The sequence below is a fragment of the Artemia franciscana genome, unplaced genomic scaffold (assembly GCF_032884065.1).
Source record: "Artemia franciscana unplaced genomic scaffold, ASM3288406v1 PGA_scaffold_46, whole genome shotgun sequence".
In the NCBI taxonomy this organism is placed as follows: Eukaryota; Metazoa; Arthropoda; class Branchiopoda; order Anostraca; family Artemiidae; genus Artemia; species Artemia franciscana.
In genome coordinates this window covers 188,808-216,086 of record NW_027062687.1, presented here as the reverse complement: position 1 = coordinate 216,086, position 27,279 = coordinate 188,808, and positions in this window count along the sequence as shown.

Genomic DNA, 27,279 nt, shown 5'->3' with positions numbered 1-27,279 from the left:
TGAAACCTGCTTTTATGCAATATATATTTTTGAATATGAACAAGATATCAGGAGTCCTTACCTCTTTGTTCTATAGTTTATAAGCCTGTTTTTAGACATAATGTATATTCTATAGCAGGTTTTACTCAATAGTCACTCCCTGCAATGTTATTTTCAATAATGTAATATTCCTATAAAAAAGGTATTAACCTTCTATTTTCTGATCAATTATTCGGGTGACTTTTTTACTTTGCTAAAATGATAACATAAAATATTACGTGTTAGATTCTGTAAAATCTGAAACTTATATGTTTCAATATGCTATTCACTGTAATATCACGAAATAAATATTCATTTTCTATAAAAGCTGAAAATCATTTAGCTTATAATCATAATAGCCATTGTCTTCAGAGTGATGATGTCAAAACCTGATTCTCTAATTATTCCAACGATTGAAGCGTAAACAATTTTAAACCATGACTATTCTAGTTTCTTAGAAATAAACTAAAAGTTCTTATAGTGTATTTCTATGATATTTTTTTAACCCAATGAAATGTGCCAAGTGAATACCCAAATTTAATTTTCAAAAACGAAATTTGAACTTGAAAGGAGAGTCAACGAGATTTGTCTATTTGGGATTAATTCATCCATCGCTTTTTCTTGGAACTACCCTTCTTTTTAGTTGTATTTCTTCTTAATAAAGCACAAGAAGTTGTTTTACTCTATTGCCTGAAAACATTAATATTAAGATTTGAACTTTTACTTTTTCTCTTTTTTAGCCCCCCTCCCTTGTCTGCCTTTCTTCCTCTTTTTTTTCTGACTATTTTTTTTTCAATGCCCTCTCTATGTATTTCTTTACTTTTGAATAAACATGTCTTTGCAACTTTCAATAATTTTTTGTCGTTCGTTGAAAAGCAGTATTTTGTCGTACATGGATATAAAAGTGATATCTAGAGTATTTGACTAGTTGTTCTATAGTTTAGAAACCAGTTTTGTAATGTATATATTTTTGGATATGAATGTGATATTTTGAGTTCTGCTTCTTTGTTGTATTATATAAAACCAGTTTTAATGTATATTATGCTTTCTATGTTAGTTTTTACTCTATAGGTTCTAAAAAATGATTTATAAGAATATAAATTCCTATAAAAGTATCAACTTTTTTTCTTGTGACCTATTGTTAATATACCTTTATACTTATTCAAAATGATGTTGCACTATCCAAGGAAATTTAAAAAATTTTGAGTAAAGATGATCTCCTTGAGGATCACTCGTCCCTTTCTGAACCTATAAAATGAACTACAAACCATAATACTTGACGCTCAAACATTTTTTCTTATATATTATTTTAAAAGAGAATCCAAAGAGTCTAATAACATACTAATTAAATTACTAAATTAGTTACTGTAATTGTTTTTAATTTTGTTGATCTTTATTACTAGCTATATTTTTAATAAACATTGTGACTCTTTAAATTCAAATGCAAATTCTAACTCCCTTTGAAGACCTGAACATAATTTTTACTTTTATAAAGAAAATAAATATTTTTTTCCTATATTCAAGGCTTCAGGCACTTAATGGAATCTGATATACCAGTATTCTATTCCCCAGTTTTGACAACTTAAGATTTTAAATACTTGTTCTACATTCTTCTGAAGTAGCCACAAAAAGAAAATTCTGGAAAAAAACGTCCCCATGAACATCGTTCCAGATAGAAGTGCAGCGCCGGATGCAGCTCTTCCTTAATAACTCGGTTCTCGGCATTCCTCGTTTAGATAATTGAATCGATGTCTTTTTCTTAGGGTCTGCCATGATGGTTGAATGAAGGGGAGAAAATGTGAGAGAGCACGTTTAAGGGAGGAAAGTTCATTTAGTATTAGAAAAAAGTTATCGACACTACTACAAACCTTTCATTCAGAGGGTAGAGTTAGTCTTGTCTAGAGGTGCTCTACCATAGGTGCTCTAAAATGAATATTTATTTCGATATTACAGTGAATAGCATATTGAAATATGTAAATTTTGGATTTTACAGAATCTAACACGTAGTATTTTATGATGTTATTTTAGCAAAGAAACAAAAGTATCTTAATAATTGATCAGAAAATTGAAGGTTAATACCTTTTTTTATAGGAATATTACATTACTGAAAACAAATTTGCAAGGAGTGACTATTGAGTAAAACCTGCTATAGAATATACAGTATGTCTAAAAACAGGTTTATAAACTATAGAACAAAAAGGTAAGGTTTTCTGATATCTTGTTAAAAATCAAAAATATGTATTGCATAAAAACAGGTTTCAAACAGTATAGAACAAGTAGTAAAAATCCAATATGCCTCTTTTATTTCTGCGTTCGACGAAATGTACGAAAACAAAAAACGAGGAAATGTTGACAAAACAGTGAAGTAAATTCATAAGTAATAGAGATGATAAAGACAGCAGGGCGAAACAGAATATTTTGCTTTTTAAAGAGTTCTCAAAAACAATTTTTGGTGGGAATGATTCTTCTTTTCATGAAAATGCAAATTTTACGTTTTTTACATAGGAGTTTAATTCCACTACAGTAAATTTTTCTTATATCCTGAATAAAATGGATTATATTTTATTAGGATCAATTGATTTATTAGGGGTGCTATCTTCCTTTTTTAAAAATTGGGTAGATTTTCTATAGGTAACATTAACCCATCCAACTTTTGATGGTAATTAATTTTCATACCCAACTTTTGAAAGAAAATATGAGTTTTGAATTTCACCTACATTGAATAAGGATCAACATTCAATTCTTTTGATGTATCTAATGTTATTAAGACCCAGATATTTCAGTTTATATCTTACTCAGATTTTTGGATACTATTTAGCTGAAACACTACTTGCATAGAGTTTGATGCAACTTATTGTTTGATAAATCAAAATGAATAAAATATTATTTACTTTTTTATTTTACTTTCGTCTTCAAGATTTTGTCAATAAGAAAAAAAAACAAATTAACAAAAAGAAACTCTGGCTGCTTGAAAGAAATGCGATGAGCTCTACTGAATCAAAGACGAGCAGGAAAAAGGTCATATAATCTTCCAGGCGTAAAACTACCAAAAATCCCCTCAATAAATAAATAAAACCAAAAACAAAAAGATATTACAATTAGGAACCAAGTTAAACTAAAAACAAGCAGAAATTAATATGATTAGGCCCGGCAACCTTCAAGCCATCTCAACAGTAGACTTAATTTGTAATTTGTACTTACCCCGATTCCATCTTAAGATCAGAAAATAATTTGTAGTTTACTGATAAAAATATAATAAAACAAATGAAGGTGAATTTTAAGTTTTATATATATATATATATATATATATATATATATATATATATATATATATATATATATATATATATATATATATATATAATAATAATAATATTATATATATCTATATGATAATATTCAAGCATCATTAGACAGGTAACGGTGTTATGATATTTCTAATTACCACATCTTCAACATGGAAGTGGTAGCTCATAATTGGTTGGAATTCAGCAAAAGTGAATCCCATCCGGAAAACATAGGAATAAAAATTATTATTAAGACTTTAAAGAACAAATATTATCATATATATAAATATATATATATATATATATATATATATATATATATATATATATATATATATATATATATATATATATATATATATATGATAATATTTCATATATCTATATGATAATATTCAAGCATCATTAGACAGGTAACGGTGTTATGATATTTCTAATTACCACATCTTCAACATGGAAGTGGTAGCTCATAATTGGTTGGAATTCAGCAAAAGTGAATCCCATCCGGAAAACATAGGAATAAAAATTATTATTAAGACTTTAAAGAACAAATATTATCATATATATAAATATATATATATATATATATATATATATATATATATATATATATATATATATATATATATATATATATAGAGCGACCAGAAAATAATTTATACTCTATGGAAAGTAAGTACATTTTTTTTTCTTCAGTCACGGCTTAAGGTACTTAAATGTTTTTGATATAGAATAGAATAGAATAGAATAGGTTTTATTTGCACAATCTCTCGTAGTCATAAAACTAAATGGCGCTTGTGCTTACAAACAAGAAAAAAGGATCAAATCAAACGACAAAAAAATCAGAAGACAAATAGTTTAAAATCAACAATTGTTATACTTTGATACAAAGAAAGGGATGAATGAGTTGGAAAAACGATTTGTGCGTGAAGGAGGTGCTGCTAATCTGTCAAATTTCTTCAGCCTAGTACTTCGATGTTTCACTAAAACTGGTGGTAGTATCGATCTGTATTTATCACTTCTGAGAAGATATTGGCCAAATTCAAGGATCAAACTGAGACGACGCTTTTGAAGAGAGGGAATTTGTAAAGTGGATAATGCTAACTTATATTCGGTAAAAGTATCGCACAATATTACTTTGACTGCTCTTTTTTGTATTGACTCAAGCTGGTCACATAGGTAAATAGTGTTATTGACTTTTGGGCCCCATACATGACATGCATACTCTAAAATTGCTCGAATGTAAGTAAGATAGGCTATCCTTAGTTGTGTCACTGGAAAACCAAATCGACGCATTAGTATAAGTGTCCGCATCGCACTATTTGCCTTTTTGATAATTGTATCGACATGGAGGCTGAAAGAGCAGTCGATGCTAAGCTTGACACCAAGCACTACTGCCGAAGATTCATTAGGATAAGGAGGAGGAGGGCACACAAAGTCTCTCTTCAGGGGATTAAAGCGAAGGATTTTAGTCTTTCCTTCGTTGATTTGGAGGCTGTTCGCAGTACATTCATCTTTGAAGTTGTTGAGTATTTCGTTACAGAATTGGGGGACAGCCTCAGACTTCTCAACAATGTACTTCAGTAGGACTGACAAGTCGTCTACATACTTAAATCTTTCTTCATAGCCGGAAAGGATGAAATTTATCACTGCCAAAAACAGTAGACTAGCGAGCTTAGGACCTTGTGGGGCTCCACATGTAAGCCCGACCCATTCGGAGTCGGTATCTCCTGGGAAAAGACTGTAAACACACTGATTTCGGGCTTGTAAATTTCTGATCAACCATTTCTAAGAGGTGTAAACAGAGGGGCTTGCTGGAATAAAGTAAGCAGAAAGATTGTTCCAGATAGAAGGGCAACACTACATGAAGTTTTTGCTCAAGTACTGGGTTACGGGTGTGTCCTCATTTGGATAATTTTATCGAATTTTTATCTTTCCTCATGTTGATTCAAACACTGTACCTAAGGCTACATAAAGGGGGATAAATGCGATAGAGCTTGTTTGAGGGTGATGAATTCATTCATTTAAAAAAAAACAGTCATCGACGGTGCATCAAGCTTTCCATTTAAATGGTAGACCGACTCGTGTATAGAGGCACAGCTATTCCCGTTTTCTCTTCTATGGATTGTTTTCGGCGGTGCTGTCAGTGTTATAGGAGCACCAGGATATAGTGGGTATCCTGATTCAGCTGAGGATCTGATACACAACTTTTAAACTAGGATAATTGAGCTGAATGGAAAAAGAGTTTTGCAGCAAAAGTTGTTCTGAGCTCCCCCTGGTTCAAAGTGGTTATTCCAAGAAAGATTGGTGAAGAAATAAATCCCTAGTAGATGATACTCGTCAGCTCTCCTTGCAGTTTTATTGTTGAAAATGAATTGGGGTGTGCAAATGGCACATTTTTTTTATAATAAGCAGCTTCTTTGTTTTTGATGCATTAAAGTTCATCATTCATGTATCAGAATTCTTTCCAATTTTGTAAGGATATTGGAAGCATATTTAGGCACTTTCTCTGTGCCTTTAATTAGAAAGGCTCCCCGCGGCTGAGAACAAAGAATGTTACCCGAACCGTCCCAATTAACCTCTTTTTGCATAGACACATTGTCTGCTGATCCTTTCTTAGAGGTGGAATACAAATGTTTCCAAATGCGATTATGGCATTATGATCACCCATGAAAGCATCAGTTTCTATGTTAAAGGAGTCAACACAATCTGTAATGAAGAGGTCAAGAAAAGATGACTCCTTTTGGCTATAATACTTGTCAAGATAGACAAGTTTTCTATACTATATAAGAGAGATAAAACATTCAATTATGACCCCTCCTTGTCAGTATTAAATAAAAAAAAAACAAGTTTTTTCAACTGAAAGTAAGGAGTGACATCAAAACTTAAAACGCACAGAAATTACTTCGTATATGAAAGAGGCTGCTTCCTCATCAACGCCCCGCTCTTTACGCTAAAGTTTGACTCTTTCTCTCAATTCTTCTTTTTAAAACAGTAAAAAACTTTAGCGTAAAGAGCGGGGCGTTGATGAGGAAGCAGCCTCTTTCATAGACGAAGTAATTTCTGTGCGTTTTAAGTTTTGATGTCACTCCTTACTTTCAGTTGAAAAAACTTGTTTTTTTTATTTAATTTCTGAACATTTTTGAATCAATGCATGTTTTGATTTTGGCTCTCCGCAGAGGAATAATCAAAACGAAATTTGCATATTTTTTTTTTTTGGCTCAATGGCTTTCTCATAATTTTGATCGAATGATTTTGAGAAAAAAAGCGGGGGACGAAGCCTAGTTGCCCCCCGATTTTTTGGTTAATTAAAAAGGCAACTAGAACTTTTAATTTTTTACGAATCTTTTTATTGGTAAAAGATTTACGTAACTCATAAATTAGCTTACGTAAAGAACTTTTTTATTCTCATGTTTTTATTACATATATGAGGGGATTCGCCCCATCGTCAATACCTCGCTCTTTACACTAAAGCTTAAATTTTATCCCAATTCATTAAGAATGACCCCCTGAATCAAAAAAGTCGTAGAATAAATAGTTGAAATTACCGAAAATACTTTAGCGTAAAGAGCGAGGTATTAGAAAGAGGTGAGCCCCTCATATGGGTAATAATTTCTGTTTGTTTTAAGTTTTATTGCTGTTCATTGCTTCTGGCTGAAAAAGCTTTTCCACTTTTATTTTTTAATTTTTTTTTAAATAATGCTAGTAAATCCTGCTCTCCCTTCATGGAAATTTTCTTCTCCCATTACAAATTCTCGAAGGAAAGTTCCCCCAACATATCCCCCTCTTCTCAACCCCTCCCCCAAACCAAGACAATCCTCCTGAAAACGCCTGTATACTTCCCAATAACCATTACTATATGTAAGCACAGGTCAAAATTTGTAACATGTTGCCCCTCCCACGGGGACTGTGGGGGAGTAAGTCGTCCCCAAAGACATAGTTATAAGGTTTTTCGACTACGCTGAATAAAATGGCTATCTCAGAATTTTGATCCGTTGACTTTGGGAAACTAATTAGCGTGGGAGGGGGCCTAGGTGCCCTCCAATTTTTTTGGTCACTTAAAAAGTGCACTAGAACTTTTCATTTCCGTTAGAATGAGCCCTCTTGCAACATTCTAGGACAACTGGGTCGATACGATCACCCCTGGGAAAAAAAACAAAAAAACAAAAAAACAAAAAAACAAATAAACACGCATCCGTGATCTGCCTTCTGGCAAAAAATGCAAAATTCCACATTTTTGTAGATAGGAGCTCGAAACTTCTAAAGTATGGTTCTCTGATACGCTGAATCTGATGATGTGATTTTCGTTAAGATTCTATGACTTTTAGGGGGCGTTTCCCCCTATTTTCTAAAATAACGCAAATTTTCTCAGGCTCGTAACTTTTGATGGGTAAGACTAAACTTGATGAAACTTATATATTTAAAACCAGCATTAAAATGCGATTCTTTTGATGTAGCTATTGGTATCAAAATTCCATTTTTTAGAGTTTTGGTTACTATTGAGCCGGGTCGCTCCTTACTACAGTTCGTTACCACGAACTGTTTGATTTTCCCAGCAAAGCCAAACGTTACAATGGACATTGAACTTTCCATAGAGGATAATAGAAGACTTAGCGTACATGCCGCAAATGTGGTCAAGGTAGTCGGTAATATTGCTGATATGAGGATTATACACTGTACACATCATCACAGAGTTATTTGGGTGGATCACAATAACCCACAGAGCTTCTTTACCTACTGAATCAGGTATATTTTGGCATGAATGTGGTATATGGCTCAATACAGAAACAGCTATACCTCCTCCTCAGTAACCAAAGCTGTCAGGATTCACCCGTGGAGCTTGATCCCACTACTCTGTACTTCAGAGCTGAGATTGGTGTTAGTTATGCAAATAATAATTTCAAATATTAATTTCTGCTTGTTTTTAGTTTAACTCGGTTTTTTATTCTAATATCTTTTTGTTCTTGGTTTTATTTATTTATTGAGGGGATTTTTGGTAGTTTTACGCCAGGAAGATTATATCACTTTTTTCCTGCTCGTCTTTGATTCAGTAGAGCTCTTTGCATTCCTTTCAAGCAGCCAGAGTTTCTTTTTGTTAATTTGTTTTTTTTTCTTATTAATTTTATGACGAAAGTAAAATTAAAAAGTAAATAATATTCTATTCATTTTGGTTTATCAAACAATAAGTTGCATCAAACTGTATGCAAGTAGTGATACAGCTAAAAAGTAACCTAAAGTCTGAGTAAGATATTAACTGAAATCTCTGGGTCTTGATAATATTAGATACATCAAAAGAATTGAATGTCGATCCTTATTCAAAATAGGTGAAATTCAAAAATTTTCTTATTTTCTTTCAAAAGTTGGGTATGAAAATTAATTACCATCAAAAGTTGGATGGGTTAATGTCACCTATAAAAAATCTACCCAATTTTTGAAAAAGGAAGATAACACCCTTAATAAATCAATTGATCCTAATAAAAAATTATTTATCTTATTCAGGATATAAGAAAACTTTGCTGTAGTGGAGTCAAACTCCTATGTAAAAAATGTAAAATTTGCATTTTCATCAAAAGAAGAATCATTCCTACCAAAAATTGTTTTCGGGAACTCTTTAAAAAGAAAAAAATTCTTGTCTTTATCATCTTTATTACTTATGACTTTACTTCATTGTTTTTTCAACATTTCCTCGTTTTTGTTTTTGCACATTTCGTCGAACACAGAAATAAAAGAGACATATTGGATTGTTACTTCTTGTTCTATACTATTTGAAACCTGTTTTTATGCAATATATATTTTTGAATATGAATAAGATATCAGGAGTACCTTTTTGTTCTATACCTTTTTGTTACCTTTTTACCTTTTTACCTTACCTTTTTGTTCTATAGTTTATAAACCTGTTTTTAGACATAATGTATATTCTATAGTAGGTTTAGTTTCAATAAAACTTACATGTTTAACTTACATGTAACTAAACTTACATGTTTCAATATGCTATTCACTGTAATATCACGAAATAAATATTCATTTTCTATAAAAGCCAAAAATTAGTTAGCTTATAATCATAATAGCCATTGTCTTCAGAGTGACCATGTAACAACGTGACACTCTAATTATTCCAACGATTGAAGCGTAGACAATTTTAAATCATGACTATTCTAATTTCTTAAAAATAAACTAAAAGTTCGTATGGCTTATTTCTATACCATACCCAGGTAGGTATATTCAACCGTTCACACTTATCATAGTGACAGTTGTAACATAGAAATCCTCTAATTTGCTAGTCCTAAAATTTTTCAATATCAAAATTAAAATTCTCAATTTAAACTGATTGTTCTCTTTATAGCTGAAATGGATGGAACTATCCACAAGTTTGATTATAATTATCTAAAATAGTGCAGTTCTTACATCCCATCAAAGTCTAGACAATTTTGGCCCATTTCTTCACTATTGGCTCTTGTACTGATTGTTTCAAAGTAACATATATCTATAGATACATTCTTTTACTCTAGGTAACTCTTAAGAAAATAGTCTATTGGCTCCCTTAGGAACGTTGGAGTAATTGGAGCTCAAGAATTTCATCAAACCGAGCCTTTCTGCTTTCCTACTAGGGTTTATCAGGGATGTATCGTGGCTACTGAACTATTTAATTATGTCTAATAACTTATATTTTTTACTACGTTATGATGAAGACCGCTATTCAACAGAATATTTGCTTTATGTTTTGATAGAATTTTAAGCGATGTTGAATTCTTTGAAGATTTAGCACTCATGACAAACAACCTCGAAGAACTTCGAGCAGTGCTGGCAGTTATGAGAGAACAAGCTTGAAAGGTTGGATTCAATATCAACATGAGCCAAACAAAAAGTAGTCATGAAGAACGTCAATTACATCCTTCCTGTAACTCGTCCTACAAAGATGTGCATATTTAAGGGATTGTTGGGCTCAGTCTTACTCTATGGCAGAGAACCTTGGTAAGTTACAACCAACTTTTTGAGCATGCTGGATTTAGTTCAAATCAAAGGACCAAAAACAGCTTTAATACCTTAAGCAATAAGAAACTATTTCATACAGGAGAGGTACTGGCGCTTTCTAAATGACGCTAAAGTTTTATAGTACTTTCAAAAGAGCTATTTACTCTAATTAAACAGCCTTTCTGATTCAGGGGTCATACTTAAAGGATTTAAACAAATTTCGAAATTTAGCGTAGAGATCTAGGTATGAATGAAGGGGCAAACCCACTCATTAACGTAATAATTTTGTTTACTCTAAATTTTAATGTTGCTAATTACTTTCAGTTGAAAAACTAATTTTTACGTATTTAATTCATATTAAATGTTAGAGAGACTAATTTCACTCAATATTGTGTATTTTCAGTTGATACTTATTTACTTCTATATAATATTTTACAAGATATATTTTTACTCTATAGCTTGACCACGCCAATATTAAGACTTCCAATTTATTTAAAAATACTAATCTTCCTCTTTCTCTTTATTTTTTCTAAGACACCTACTCTTTCTCCCAATTTCTGTTTATCTCTACTCTCTTTACCATTATTGTTACTTCTGAGTATAATCGTCTTTGCAACTTTTATTAATTTTCTGGTCCTGTGTTTAAAACAAAAACAGTATTTTACTGTATATGGATAAATAAAATAGTATCTTGAGTTTTTACCTACTTTTTCTGCAGTTAAGAAACCTGTTTTTACAAAATGGTTATTTTTGAGCATGAAAGTTATGTTTTATGTTTCTACCTATTTATTCTACAGTTTAAAAATGGGTTTCTATACAGATTATATTTTCTATTGTATTTCTTGCTCTATAAGATGAATAATATTATTTTAAAAATATAACTTTGAAAAATAAAGTGTTAAGCTTCCATTTTCGGATCTATTATTTAGACTACCTTTTTTACTTTTCTAAAATTACGTAGTAAAATCTAGGAAGAGTTAAATAACGGTGAACAAAACTGAACTACTTTAGGATCAGGCATTCCTTTTTCCAGCTACACGATGAACCTCAAGCCAAAATACATGGCACACAAAGATTCATCCATGTATAATATATTATCAAAAATAAAGAGAATCTACTTATGATGTTAAAATAACTTAAAAATCAATTTTGATTTTATTTGATCTCTTTTATTAACTGTAATTCTTTTAAACTGTGTGACTCTTTAAATGCAAATGCAAATTTACACCCCCTTTAAGACAAAAGCATAATTTGCACTTTTCTGAAAAAAAAATATATCTGACATGTTTTCAATTTTGTTACTGTAATAAATAAACAAATTGTTAAAACTTTAAGCACCAAATATTAGCATGTGTATAGGACAATTCAGGGGTTATTCAGGGGTTATTCTTAAAGAATTGGAACAAAATTCGAACTTTGGCGTAAAGAGCGAGGTATTGAAGAGGAGACAAGTGCCTCATATACATTATGATTCCAGTTCATTTTAAGTTTTATTGTTGCTCCTTACGTTTGTTGAAACAAAAACAGTTTGTTTTGAAAATTAACATTTTCTGTTTAATTGTTAATGTAACTCCTTTTACTCAATATTCATTCTTTAGATATAATATGATGCTCATAATACTTTAGAAGAAGTTTTTTTAATCTATAGCATACAATGATATACAGTTGTTACAGTCCATTCAATGTTCTCCTCGAGTTAACATCTCAGTATCGGAGAGCGCATTTTGACTTATTTTATGCCAATCTTGTGAACACCTGTGAATAGTTATTATGACCAGGAAAAAGAGACGTAATGATATTGAATCCACACGATTATCTGTGCAAGATTCAACAGCCGAAGGGACAATACGTGATTCGATTGATGCACTGACCAGTTCGGTCCATCAGATTTTAGAAACAGTTAAAGCAACGCGGGAGGAGATACAAGGTTTGAGATCTGAATTATCCGAAATCCGTTCAGACATTAGTGGTCTAACCTCCAAAGTGAATGATATTGAAATTAAAACTGCTACCCACTCGGATACAATTACAAAGGTTCAGGCATAATTAAAAGATATAAGAATGAAAGAAACCCATGGATTAGGCCCTCTCACTGATAAGGTCCTCATATTAGAGAATTTGGAAAAGAAAGATAACATTATTGCTTGGAATTTAAAGGCTGCCTCAGTGCCGGAGGCCTCGACGAAAATGGAACACTTGCTGGTAAATTTCTTACAACTAAAAATTAATTTTGAAGTTAAAGAAGTACATAACAAATTTGTGAAAATACGACTCATGAACTCGGATGACAAATTCTCGGTACTTCAAGCGAATAAACAATTACGTGACCAGCCCTGGAAAAAAGACCTTGATAAAGCGACAAAATTTAATTACAATGGAGTTTTCTTCAGTGATGATGTTAGTAAAACTTGCAGGGAGATTCGCGCTACGCTGAATAAAAAAAAGAAAGAAATGAAGGATAAAGGTTTTATTGCATGGATCCCACCCACGGTACCACCCACATTATGCTACATAGACCAAGACGGAGTGAAACAAAAAAAGAAGTGGTATAACGTCCCACCAAACGAATAAATTGTGTTATTTTTTTTATTTTTTTTTTTGCATTATTAGTGATTTGTTAGGATTTGTTCATAACAGTCATTATATAAATGCGCAAATATGTGTTGGTGTGCCCACATTGTTGCCAAAATATGCGTGTTCTCTGTTGAATGAAAAAGAATGAACATACCTCCACTGAAACGCAATGGATTTCTCCGACGTATGCGGTTGTTATATGTGATTAGCTTAGTTTTCTTTTTTGAGTGGTCTTTTGTTAAATTATTGATTAACTGGAGTGAGGCTTTTTTGTTGATTTATGATATTGAGTTTACATAATTTACCTGATCTTGCAAGCAGAACTAAACTGTTAGAGGAAAATCCTTTTGATATACTGGAATGCTTGAAAGATGTGAAGGATGATGAAGCAGTAATTTTGGAAGATAGCCCGAAAAACAAATATTCATTTATGGATGATTCTATCCCCGCATGCAGTAATGTACGTTTTTCTAGCTTTAACTGCAGAGGTTTACTTAATAGCATTGAGTTCATAAATGACATAATTAATAAAAATAAAATTGAAGCTTTAGCGGTAAACGAAACTTTCTTAAATGATAGAAATATTAATGATGTAAAGTTTTTTGATTATGATTTTGTACACGAGAGTAGAAAACACCATCAGCATGGTGGATTAGGATTTATCATAAGAAAAGAGTTAAAATCGAAAATAAGACGAGACCTAATGATTTGGAATGTAGAAATGATTTTTGAAACGTGTATTCTGGAATGTGAAGTTAATGAAAAATCAACAATCATGATATCTTTATATCGCCCACCTTCCGGAAGTATAGATCAATTTTTGATGCAACTTGAAATTTTATTAAATAAAATATCACAGATGAATAAGCAAATATTTATTTTTGGTGATTTCAACCTAGACCTAATGAAAATTCAAGCAAAGCAAAATGATTTGAAGATAAGAGAATTTTTAGAACTAATGCTTTGTCAAGGACTGCTCCCATCATGTCTGATTCCAACTCGAATAGATGATATTGGAGCAACATTAATTGATAATATTTTTTCTAATAGTATTTGTTTTTCAACTTTTGTCATATTAAACGATATTTCAGATCACGGTGTGATAATTTCTGAATTTAATTTGGTCAGATCTAAAAAAAAAATAAACGTAATGAAAAAACAGGTCGTATAATAAATGATGAATCAATTGCGCGTTTAATTATTAAGCTAGGAGATATAGATTGGAAGGAAGTAGTCAGTACTGAGGATGCAAACAAGGCATTGGAAATGTTTTATAAATCATTTAATGATGTTTATAATGATATATGTCCGAAATTTAAAAGGAAAACACGCAAGTCAACGCCACAAAGACCATGGATATCCCCGAGACTGTTAAAATGTATTAACGAAAAAAATAGACTATACAAAATTAAATGCAACTATCCGTCTGATGAAAACATCCAGAAATTCAAATTGTACAAAAACACTCTGACTAGAACTTTGAGAGAAAGTGAAAGAAATTATTATGAGAAGGAAATATCTTCAGCTGCGTCCCAACAGAAAATATGGGAAATATTGCGTGATAAATTAAATAAAAATAAACGAAGAGCAATACCGACTTTTCTTAATAATGGAAATGACGCTAATGAATCAACTGAAAAAAAGGATATCGCAGAATTATTTGCTAAGCATTTCAGTAAAATTGGTGAAGAATTGGTTAGAGATCTTTTGGATAAGCCATCAGATTTTACACGATTTATGCCCCAAAACGAAGATAAATCATTGTATATGCTACCAGTATCATTTGATGAATACCAAAAAGCTATTAGTGATTTAAAGAGAGGAAATTCGGCTTCAGTAGATGATATATCGACAAATCTCTTAAAGAAAATATCAGGAGTAATATATGAACCTCTTGCAGATGTTATAAATAAGAGCATAAAAAATGGTGTTTTTCCTGATCTTCTGAAAAAGGCTAAAATAATCCCTATATTTAAAAAAGGGGAGGCTCAAGATCCCAATAATTACCGTCCTATTGCACTCCTTTCCCCACTGGCTAAAGTTTTTGAAAAAATAATGAAATATAGACTTACATCATTTCTGGAAAAGATAAATTTTTTTCGAAGTTCCAGTTTGGTTTTTTAAAAGAAAGATCGACAGAAGATGCTGTCGCCGCAACACACATTTTCATTAATGATGCTTTAGATGATGATTGTTTAGCAGCTACATTGTTTTTTGATATTAAGAAAGCTTTCGACACTTTAAATCACGAAATTCTATTTAAAAAACTTGAAAATACGGGAATAAGAGGAGTACCTTTAAAATTAATCAAATCATATTTGCACAATCGAAGGTTTGTGGTAGATATTGATGGTGAATATTCGTCTGAGACATCGAATAATAATATTGGTGTACCGCAAGGTTCAATTTTAGGACCTCTATTATTTTTAATATATATAAATGATCTCCCTAATTCTACTACTGAAAATGCATTAACAATTATGTTTGCGGATGATACTGCAGCAAGTTTAAAAGCACCAACATTAGATGCACTGAAAGAAAAACTGATTGAAGTTGCAAAATCCATCACAAATTGGTTCCAAATTAACAAACTTGTCCCTAATTTTGTTAAAACAGAATTTATTATTTATGGAAGATATCAAAGTTGATAGATATCAAAAGTTGAAAAATATTTCTCTGAATGAAATTACCATTGATACTATTCATGAAATCAAAAGAGTATACACAGCAAAATATTTAGGTATCGTTTTTGACCCTACCATGAATTTTAAAACACATATTTCGTTGTTGAGACTAAAATTATCAAGATATATAGGTTTGCTCCAGCGACTAAAATTTTTATTCTCATATAAGGTTCTAAGAATCCTATATTTTTGCCTAATTGATGCACAAATCCAATATTGCTCAGCTATATTTTTGCTGACTTTTAAATCACATATTAAACCACTACAAACCCTGCAAAACAAAGCTATTCGAATTCTAGATAAGTTTTTACAACACCCGAGGAGTACAGATATCCACTCTGAAACACGTACCTCTTACCTGTTTCTAGATATAATGACTCTTACACAGAAATCTCATCTCCTATTATCTAGTTGGTTTTTCAAGATTCAACATGTACATAATTTCTTTTTTGACCAGAATTTACTGTCCAAACATCAAAATTCACTGATAACTAGATGTGTTCACCCATACAAACTACCTCTGGTGAAAAATGAAAGATCCCGTTTCAACCTCCGGTATATGATCCCATCAATAGCCAACAAATATTCATTAAATAAATTTGTTGAGTTACCAAAAGGATCTTTCAAGAGACGTTTAAAAAGTTATATAATGGAATCTGCTTGCAAGAACGGTTGGTAAAAATTTTTAATTTTTAATTTTATTTTGGCCTCACTCCACTTACTCCACCTTAAATACTCTCATTAAAGATACTCTTTATTTATTTATTGATGAAATAGTGGTTCATTTTTTGTTTGTTCTGTATCAATGAGGATTGTTAAATTTTGTTTATATGTCTTGCCCAGTAATCGAGCTTGTCTCTCCATTTGGGTAAGTTGAAGATTTTGATGAATATGAATTTTTGAATAAATGAATCTGAATCTGAATTTGAATCATAACAAAGTCTATATTAATATTTCCACTTTATTTAAAAATGCAAATTTCTTTCTTTCTCTATATTTTCTTAAGACCCGAGCCCTCATTCCCTATTTATATTTATTCCTATTATCTGTACCTTTTTTGTTACTTCTGACTAACATCGTCTTTGCGACTTTCAATGATTTTTGGTCACTTGTTAAAAAAAAAATATTTTGTTGCACGTGGATATGAAAATGAAACCTTCGGTTTTTACCTACTTTTTCTATAGTTTAGAAGCCTTTTTTAATACAATGTATAAGTTTGAATATGAAAGTGATATCTTGAGATAGACCCAGTGGTCCGAAAATAATGCCAGAGGTTTTCCTCGAACAGAAATTAAAAGTTTTAGTGTCGTTTTAATGTGATAAAATTCTACATTTTAGGAACCTATATAAAATGTTTTCTATAACATGTTTTACTCTTTACGTTCTAAAATGTTATTTTTAAGAATATAGCTTCCAAAACAAAATATTAAACTTCCATTATTGGATCTATTATTTGGGTATTATTATTGGGTACGTTATTTTTCTAAAATAACGTTGTAAATCTAAGAAGAGTTCAAAAATGGTGGGTAAAACTGAACTTCTTTACTATTAGGCATCCCCTACCCCAGCTAAACTATGAAAATAAAGACATAGTAATTGACACAGAAGGATTCATTCCTGTATATTATAATATCAAAAATCAAGGGGGTCTATACTTATAGTTTCAATATAACTGAAAAACCAATTTTGATGTTATTCGAGTTGTATTGTTAACTGTATTTCTTGTAAACTATCAGACTCTTTAAATGCAAATGCAAATTTGCATCCTCTTTGAAGAAAATAGCATAATTTGTACTTTTCTAAAATAAGTATATATGAAATATTTTCATTTTTATGAGTTCATTTGATTGTAAATCTTAAGTCTTAGTTTCCTTTTTAACTTATCAAATAAACTGCGAAACAGCTAGATCCCCCCCCCAACCACTTCTCTATTTTCCCACCGCCAATAAACAACTCATAAAAATATTGGAATAGCCATTTTATTCAACATAGTCGAAAGGTCAATACACAATGTTTTTGAGTATTACTTGACCCCCAATAGTTCAATGGGAGAAAGTATCACCATTTGGGACTTTGAGGGTCTAGTGCCATTAAACTTACTTAAATTACTTTATAGCAAAAATTTTTTTTTTTGGGGGGGGGGCGAGGATTTTTCTTGGGGGAGGAGAGGAAGGAGAATTTTTTCATTGAGGAATGCTCATATAGGGGAAGGGAATTTTGTGTGGTTGGAAAGCCAGATAAAAAGTACTATTTATCACTTTTCTAAATATAGTATTTATTATTGGTTATATATTACTGATGTTCAAGGGTGAGTTTCTATGGAAGGGGGTTGGGATGATAACTTGTAGACATTTCTTCAAGAAGGAAAAAGAGATTCCTAAGAGCATCTAAAAAATAATAAGAAATAAAAAGAAACTATATGAAAGCAAAGAAAATTTTCTAGAGGGAATTGTCAAGAACAGAATATTGTGAGGATAGAATGGTCTGGGGAAAACTTCTAGAGGAGAAGAAAAATTAAGCTTGGGTGAAATTCTCGTGGGAAAATTATTCAAACAGATGGAATTTTAATTGGAACGATTGGAGATTAACAATTTATATCAAGTTACAATTTTAGCATTGATCTTTACAAGCTATAGAATGGAAATAAAAAACAATTTCTACTAAAAGTGAAAATCAGCATTGAAACATAAAATAAATAGAATCTATTTTATAAGGGGGGATGGGGGCTAACCGCTGCTTCCCCTTTTTTAGCTGTAAATACCAAAGTCTGACATTTAGGTCCAAATCTTTAAAAAAAAACAATCCTAAAGCAAATTAGCCATGCATTTGTAATGAGAAGCTTAGTTGCAGCACTTATAAAATAACTTAAAGATAGAAGGTGTGGGAAGGGGAAGTCCAAATCAGAGAAAAAATTCTTCGTCATTTTAAATATTGCTCCTTACACTCAGTGTTGCGTGTTTTTGGGTTAATTTGAATTTTTTTTTCTTACTCTTCTTATTTTGTCTTTGCCTCTTTATTGTCGCTTTGCTATCTCTTTCTTTTTGTTACTTCTGAATAACTTTGTCTTTGTATTTTTCAATACTTTTTGTCCTTTGTTAAAAAAAAATTATTTGGTCATACGTGGATATAAAAGTGATATATTTAGTTTTAAACTAATTTTTCTATAGGTTAGGATCAAGTTTTATACAATCTATAATTTTAATTTGAAAGTGATATCTTGAGTTTTTACCTATTAGTTGTTTTATTCGGAAAACAGTTTATATAAATGGTATGTTTTCTGTATTATGTTTTACTATGAAGGTTCTAACACATGATTTAAAAGAACGAAACTTCCTATAAACAGTATTAACCTTCTATCGTTTGAGCTATTATTCGGGTGTTTTGTTTACTTTTTTCAAAATAATTTTGTAAAATCCACAAAGATTAAAAAAAAATAGTAGAAATTACTCCTGCCAAAGATGACTCAGAGAGAGTTCTGCTATAAAAATCCATCCCTTCCAATTATCCCACTTTAGAAGTCTTGTATCAGAGAAGATAAAAATATCTTCGATACGCTTAATTCCTTAAAACACTCATAGTACAACTCTAAAAGATCCAGAATAGGGAAAACAAGGTGAGCTGCACCTCTACACATGACTAACTCTACCCTCTAAATGAAAGGTTTGTAGTAGTGTCGGTTACTTTTTTCTAATATTAAATGAGTTCTCCTCCCTTAAATAAGCTCTCTCACATTTTCTCCCCTTCATTCAACTATCATGGCAGACCCTAAGGTAAAGAGATCGATCTTATTATCTAAACGAGGAATGCCAAGAACCGAGTAGTTGAGAAAGAGCTGCATCCGGCGTTGCACTTCTATCTGGAACGATGTTCATTTGGACGTTTTTTCCAGAATATTATTTTTGTGACTACTTAAGAAGAATATAGAACAGGCATTTAAAGCCTCAAGTTGTCAAAACCGGGGAATAGAATACTGGTATATCAGATACCATTAAGTGCCTGATGCCGTGAGTATAGGAATAAAATATATGCTTTCTACATACAAGTTAAAATTATGTTCTGGTCTTCAAAGGGAGTTTAAATTTGCATTTGAATTTAAAGAGTCACAAAGTTTATTAAAAAATATAGCTAGTAAAACGATCAACAAAATTAAAAATAATTACAGTAATTAATTTAGTAATTTACTTAGTATGTTATTAGACTCTTTTGATTCTGTTTTAATATAATATATAAAAACAAATGTTTGAGCGTCAAGTATTAAAGTTTGTGGTTCATTTTATAGGTTCGGTAAGGGACGAGTGATCCTCAAGGAGAACATCTTTACTCAAATTTTTTTAAATCTTCTCGGATGGTACAACGTCATTTTGAATAAGTAAAAAAGGTACATTAACAATAGATCACAAAAAAGAAAGTTAATACTTTAACAGGAATTTACATTCTTATAAATTATTTTTTAGAACCTATAGAGTAAAAACTAATATGGAAAGCATAATATACATTAAAACTGGTTTCTAAATAATACAACAAAGAGGCAGAGCTCAAGATATCACCTTCATAACCAAAAATATATATATTACAAAACTGGTTTCTAAGCTATAGAACAACTAGTCAAAAAATCTAGATATCACTTTTATATCCATGTAAGACAAAATACTGCTTTTCAACGAAGGACAAAAAAGTATTGAAAGTTGCAAAGACAAGTTTACTCAAAAGTAAGGAAATATATAGAGATGGCATTGAAACAAAAATAGTCAGACAAAAAAAAGTGGTAGAGAGGTAGTCTAAAAAAGACAAAACGTAAAAGTTCAAATCTTAATATTACAGTTTTCAGGCAATAGAATAAAACAAATTCTTGTACATTATTAAGAAAAAAAACAACTAAAATAATTGAAAATTCCAAGAATTAATCCCCAATAGACAAATCTCGTTGACTCTCCTTTCAGGTTCATATTTTGTTTTTGAAATTTAAACTTGGGTGCTCACTTGGCACCTTTCATTGGGCTAAAAAAAGATCACATGTTTTGAAGCATTAAAGCTGATCATCCCTGTATCAGGCCACTATTCAATTTTATAAATATGTATTTCTAGGGATGAGAGACTTGTTTCGAGTCTTCGTGCTTAAAGATGGCTGAATTTGTTGTGCAAGACATAATTTGCACTTACCCAAATTCCTTCTAAAGACAGGTATATAATTTGCACTTCTACGCTTTTACTCCAGAACCTTCCCAAAAAAAAACAGTCCACCAATGAATGTGAAAAATAGCATGGGAGATAACTTTGCAAGCCCCCTACATCACTTTCCCACAAACTTTTGAAACTTACTATATGTATCTTAAACTTAAAATCTACATCCATTTGTATTTTACTTCTTTTTTTCAAGTAAAGTACAAATTATATTCTGGTCCTAAGAAGGCAATGAGAGAAATGCAAATTTTGTCTACTGTTGAGAAGGAATGCGGGTTGCCGGCCTTAATCATGTTAATAGTTTGTTTGATTTGGGTTTAACTCGATAATTTATTTTAATATCAGTTTGTTTTAGGTTTATTTATTTAATATGGTTATTTGTTGTAGTTTTACACCAAGAATATTATTTATATTTATTTCTGCAAATATTATTTAACGGAGCTCTTTGCATTTCTTTCAGAAACTTATTGTGGAGAATATTTTTTAAATAATTTTTGTTCGTTTTTTGTTAATATAGTCGCTATAAGGAAAAGTAAGATAATATTAGATATATTTTTGCTTATCAAACAGTTCGTGATAGCAAACTGTATGTATGGAGTGATAAGGCTCAATATTTACCAAAAATCTGAGAAACATAATAACCAGGTACAACGAAGCTCGACAACAATAGATAAACCATAGAAATTATAATTCAAAGTAGATAGAATTCATCTATTGTAATGTTATCCTTGAAAAGTCGGTATAAAATTGGTTAAGATCAAAAGTTGGACAATGTTATCCAGCAAAAAATCAAGTTGTCCAAATAAAAATTAAACAATGAAATTTAGCACATCAGAAAATATTAGTCTACAGGTATAATACTTCTATGTATAAATTGTGGAATTTTTTATATTTTGTCAAAAAGAAGATCCTAGAAGCTTTTCTATTTATTTATATTTCATGTTTTTTTTTCTTCCCCTGGGTATACGTCTCAAACCAGTCTTAGAATACTGATAGAGAGTTCATTTGATTGCATATCAAAAGCCTCAGTTCCCTTTTTAAGTAATCAAATATATTAAAGAAAAGCTAGTCCCCCCTCTCATACCTCTATCCCTGAAAAAAATCATCCAACCAAAATTTTGGAACAGTCATTTAGTTCTATATAGTCGAAAAATCTAATAACCATGTCTTTGAGGGTTCCTTAACCCCCCACAATCCCTTGGGAGTAGGCATTGCCAGTATGGACCTTAAGGATCTAGTGCCGTCAAAATTACTTCAATTACTTTACAAATACATTATTCGGAAGGGGGGGGGGTTCTTGAAGGAGACTACACTGGAGGATTTTAAATGAAAGAATTTTCTAATGATAAGGTAATTTTGTGTGGTTGGAAAACCGGATAGGTAGTAATATTTGTCAATTTTCTGAATATATTATTTTATTTGAATTGGAAATAAATGACTGATGGGCAAGTGGAGGGTTTAAATTGGAGGATGATTGCTAGGAGAATTTTCTTCAAGAAGGGAAAAGAGATTCCGGGGATTATTTGAGAAATATTTTTATTAAAGCAAAGATAATTTTTTAGAGGGAACTGTCAAAGGAAAATTTTTAGCAAGGACAGAATTGTCTGGGGATAACGTCAAGAGGAGAAAAGGGTTTTAAACTAGTATGAACGCTTTGTGGAAAAGTTTTCATCCAGAAAGAGTTTTCAGGGGGGTGACTTTTATAAAGAGGAAAGGTGGGCATCCTGGAATGAATTGAAATCGATAATTTTATATAAATATACAATCTTAATGTTGATTTTTACAATCTTTGAAATAAAAACATCTCTAGAAAGTTATTAAATACAAAAATAAATTTCTGCTAAAATTTAAAAGCAACAATAAAAGTTAGAAAGAACAAAAACTACTTTATATAAGAGGGGTTCCGACTCCAAATATCTAGCTGTTTACGCCAAAGTCTCACATTTTGGTCAAAGTCTCACATTTGAAGAAGAGCCTGGGAAAATTTCGCTTATTTCCGAAAAAAAGAAAATAACCTAAAGCCATAGAATCTTAATGGAAACCACAATATCAGATTCAGTGTATCATAAAACTCTACAGTAGAGGTTTCAAGCTCCTATACGGAAAAATACGGATTTTTTTTGCCAGAACAAAGATCATGGATGCATGTTTATTTTGTTTTTTTTAAACTTTTTTTTCCGCCCAGGGATGATCGTATCGATCCAGTGGTCCTAAAATATTGTGAGAGGACTCATTTGAACGAAAATTGAAAGTTATAGTGCCCATCTAAAGTGACCATACAAATTGGAGGGCAACTAGGCCCCCTCTCAGGCTCATTTTTCCCAATGTCACCGAAAACAATTTAAGATATTCACTTTGTTCATTATAGTCAAAAAATCGGTAAACTATGTCTTTGACGATGACTTAGTCTCCCACAGTCTCCAGGGGAAGGACTGCAAGATATGATTAGTTGCTCACTATTTACATATAGTATTGGTTATTGGGAAGTATACAGAAGTTTTCAGGGGTATATTTCTAGTAGGAGTGGTCATGGGAGGATTTTTACATGCTTTATTTAACATAGAGTACTATTTAAAAAACCATCGGAAATTAAATAAAAAAACAAGTCTTTTTTAACTGAAAGTAAGGAGCAACAATAAAACTTAAAACGAAATGAAATTATAATGTTTATAAAGGGTTTCATCCTCCTCGTCAATATACCTCTCTTTACACCTCAGTTTTTTAGTACTTTTAAAAGAGCTATTTATTCTAATTAAATGGCCTTTGTGATTCAGAGGTAATTTTACTCTAAAGACTAGAGTAAAATTCGAACTTTATCATAAGGAGCGAGGTGCTGACAAAGGGGCAAACCCCCTGGTAGACGTAATAATTCCTGTTCATTTTAAGTTTTAATGTTGCTCCTTACTTTTATTTGAAAGAGTTAAATTTTTTTTATTCTTGTTAAATTTTATCACTCAATATTGTATATTTTCAGTTGAAATTTTATTTTTCTACATAGCCCTTTAGAAGAAGTGTTTTAATCTATAGCCTGACAAATTCAATATTAAGATTTCTATTGTATTTAAAAATGCTAATTTCTTCTTCATTCTATTTTTTTATACCCCGGCCCTCTCTCCCTGTTTCTTTTTATTTCTATTATCTGTAGCTTTTGTTATTTCTGACTAGCATTGTCTTTGCGACTTTCAATAATTTTCTGGTCTTTTGTTACAAAGAAATATATTCTATTGAACATGGACATGAAAATGGTATCTTGAGTTTCTACCTACTTTCTCTATAGTTTAGAAACCTGTTAATATATATTTTTGAATATTAAAGTGATATCTTGAGTTCTTATCTATTTGTTCTATATTTTAAAAGCCTATATAATATGTTTTCTATAACATTTTTTACTCTATATGTTCTAAAATGCTATTTTTAAGAAAGTAACTTCAAAATTAAGTGTTAAACCTCCATTTTTTTTATCTATAATTCAGGTAACCTTTTAATTTTCTAAGATAACATCTAAAAATCAAGGAAGAGTTAAAAACTGGTGGGTAAAAATGAACTTCTTTAGCATTAAGCATCCCCTACCCTGGCTACACAATGAATATTAAGCCATAATACTTGACACGAAATGATTCATTCCTGTATATTAAATAAAAAAACAAGTTATTTCAACTGAAAGTAAGGAGTGACATAAAAACTTAAAATGAACAGAAGTTATTCCGTATATGCAAGGGGTTGTCCCCGCTTCAATGGCTCGCTCTTTACGCTACAGTTGGACTTTTTCTCACAGCTCTACTTTTTAAAACAATAAAAACTTTAGCGTAAAGAGCGATGCGTCGAGGAGGAGTAAACCTCTTTCATATACACCATAATTTCTGCTCGTTTTAAGTTTTAATGTCGCAACTTACTTTCAGTTGAAATAACTTTTTTTATTTAATTTCTGAACGTTTTCTAATTAATGCTTGTTTTCATTTTGGGTCACCGTACATGCGTAATTAAAACGAAACTTGCACATTAATTTTGTTTTGGCTTAATGACTTTCTAATAGTTTCGATCTGACCATTCTGATAAGAAAAAGGGTGGTAGAAGGCCTAGTTGCCCTTCAATTTTGGTTACTTAAAAAGGCAACAAGAGCTTTTCATTTTTTTTTAAGTTTTTATTAGTAATAAATTTACGTAACTTATAAATTAACTTACGTAGTAAACTTCTATTGTTTTATATTTTTATTACGTATATGAGAGGGTTTGCCCCCTCTTCAATACTTGGCTCTTTACAATAAAGCTTAAATTTGGTCCCAATTCTCTAAGAATGACCCCAGAATCATAAAGGCCGTTGAATATATAGTTGAAGTTACTAAAAATGCTTCAGAGTAAAGAGCGAGGTATTGTGGAGAAGACGAACCCCCTTATATACATAATAATTTCTGTTCGTTTTAAGTTTTAATGCTGGTCCATATTTCCATGTGAAGAAACTTATTTTTTATTTATATTCTCATTTTTTTTATAATTCTAGTAAGTCCTACGCCCCATTCATGAAAATTCTCTTCCCTCATAATTAATTCCTCCATGAAAAAATCCTCCCACGTAACCTTTTGCCCCCGACCCCTTCCCACCACACCACACTATATATACCAACACTATATGTAAACAATGGTCAAAGTTTGTAACTTGCAGCCCCACCCCTTGGGAATCTGGGGGATTAAGTCGTCCCCGCAGACATAGTTATTAGGTTTTTAAACTATGCCGAACAACATGGCTATCTTAAAATTTTGATGTGGTAACTTTCGGGAAAAATGTGCCAGGGAGGGGGCCTAGGCACCCGCTAATTTTTTGGTCACTTCGAGAGGGCACTAGAACTTTTAATTTCCTTTAGTATGAGCCATTTTGCGACATTCTGAAACCGCTGGGTCGATAAGTTCACCCCTGGGGAAAAAAGCAAAAAAAAATAACAAATATACACGCATCTATGATCTGGCTTCTGGCACAGAACACAAAATTCCTCATTTTTGTAGATAGGAGCTTGAAAATTCTACTGATTTTCAAGGAGGAATTTTCTAGGGGGGGGGGAATTTTGGACTTGGAGAAATTTCTTCAAGAAGGAAATGGAGATTCCTCAAAGCATTTAGTACTAAAATTAAAAATATATGAAAGCAAAGAGAATTTTCTAAGGGTAATTGCCAAGAAGAGATTTGAGCGAGGACAGAATGGTCTTTTGAAAATTCTACTAAAAGTGAAATGCAACATTGAAACTAAAGACGAACAGAAACTATTTTATATAAGAGGGTGGGGTGCTAAACCCCCGCTTCCCCTTTTTTAGCTGTAAATGCCAAAGTCTGACATTTTAGTCCAAATTCTTAATACAACTCCAGAAGATCCAGAATCAGGCAAGCAGGGTGAGCTGTGCCTCTAAACATGACTCACTCTATCTTCTAAATGAAAGGTTTTTAGTAGCGTCGATGACTTTTTCTAATGCTACAAGAATTCTCCTCCCTCAAACGCACTCTTTCAACTCCCCCCCCCCTTTATCCAACCATCATGGCAGACCCTAAGGTAAAGAGATCAATCCAATTATCTAAAGGAGGAATGCCAAAAACCGAGTAGTTGAGGAAGAGCTGCATCAGGCGTTGCACTTCTATCTGGAACGATTCTAATGGGGACGTTATTCCAGGATATTCTTCTTGCGACTGCTTCAGAAGAATTTAGAACAGACATTTAAAACCACAAGGTTTCAAAACAAGGGAATTGAATAGTAGCACATCAGATACCTTTAAGTACCTGAAGTTGTAAATATAGGAATAAAATAAATACTTTCTTCATAAAAGGGCAAATTGTGTTCTAATCTTCAAAGGGGGTTTAAATATGCATTTGTCCTTAAAGAGTCAAAAAATTTATTAGAAGTATAGCTGGTAAAACAGATGAATAAAATAAAAAATGATTATATAAATAATTATCTAAGTAATTGAGTGATTAAGTAATTAATTATACTCTGATGATTTTGTACTAACATAATATATAGGAATAAATCATACAGCGTCAAGTAGTAGCCTATGGCTTGTGGTTCGTTGTATAGGTGGGGTAGGGGACGATTGATCCTCAAGGAGTTCACTTTTATTCAAAATTTTTAAATCTTATTAGATTTCACGACATTTTAAAAAAAAAAGTAAAAAGGTACCCGATAGTGGATTCCTAGATGGAAATTTAATACTCTTATAGGATTGTACATTCTTTTCAATCATTTTTTAGAACCTATAGAGTAAAAACTAATATAGAAAACAGAGCATTTATAAAAACTGGTTTCGAAATAATAAAACCAAGATGCAAAACTCAAGATATCACTTTCATATACAAAAATATATATTTTACAAAACTGGTTTCTGAACTATAGAACAACTAGTTAAAAACTTTAGATATCACTTTTATATCCACGCACGACAAAACCCTGTTTTTTTATTTAACAAAGGACAAAAAAGCATCAAAAGTCGAAAAGACAAGCTAATTAAGAAGTAACGAAAAATATAGAGACAGAATAGAAAAAAAATATGCAGCAAAAAAGGCAGAGTGGTAGACAGGGGGGTTTAA